This window comes from Ipomoea triloba, chromosome 16 (assembly GCF_003576645.1).
Source record: "Ipomoea triloba cultivar NCNSP0323 chromosome 16, ASM357664v1".
Classification (NCBI taxonomy): Eukaryota; Viridiplantae; Streptophyta; class Magnoliopsida; order Solanales; family Convolvulaceae; genus Ipomoea; species Ipomoea triloba.
Window position 1 is genome coordinate 14,139,601 of NC_044931.1, and position 949 is coordinate 14,140,549.

Genomic DNA, 949 nt, shown 5'->3' on the forward strand with positions numbered 1-949 from the left:
GCCTCCCTGAAAAGGGAGTGGGAGAAAGAAGTCATAAGGTTGGTGTTTTGGTTAAGTCGGAGTCTTGAAAATGGAGTCGGTACTCGGTCAACCGTGCCTCCCTGAAAAGGGAGTGCGAGAAAGAAGTCATAAGGTTGGTGTTTTGGTTAGGCCGGAGTCCTAACAATGGAGTCGGCACTCGATCAACCGTGCCTCCCTGAAAAGAGTGTGCGAGAAAGAGGTCATAAGTTTGGTGTTTTGGTTAGGCGGAGTCCTGAAAATGGAGTCGGCACTCGGTCAACCGTGCCTCCCTGAAAAGGGAGTGCGAGAAAGAAGTCATAAGGTTGGTGTTTTGGTTAGGCCGGAGTCCTAACAATGGAGTCGGCACTCGATCAACCGTGCCTCCCTGAAAAGAGTGTGCGAGAAAGAGGTCATAAGTTTGGTGTTTTGGTTAGGCGGAGTCCTGAAAATGGAGTCGGCACTCGGTCAACCGTGCCACCCTAAAAAGGGACTGTGAGAAAGAAGTCATAAGGTTGGTGTTTTGGTTAGTCCGGAGTCCTGAAAATGGAGCCGGCACTCGGTCAACCGTGCCTCCCTGAAAAGAGTGTGCGAGAAAGAGGTCATAAGTTTGGTGTTTTGGTTAGGCGGAGTCCTGAAAATGGAGTCGGCACTCGGTCAACCGTGCCACCCTAAAAAGGGACTGTGAGAAAGAAGTCATAAGGTTGGTGTTTTGGTTAGTCCGGAGTCCTGAAAATGGAGCCGGCACTCGGTCAACCGTGCCTCCCTGAAAAGGGAGTGGGAGAAAGAAGTCATAAGGTTGGTGTTTTGGTTAAGCCGGAGTCTTGAAAATGAAGTTGGTACTCGATCAACCGTGCCTCCCTGAAAAGGGAGTGCGAGAAAGAAGTCATAAGGTTGGTGTTTTGGTTAGACCGGAGTTCTGGAAATGGAGTCGGCACTCGGTCAACCGTGC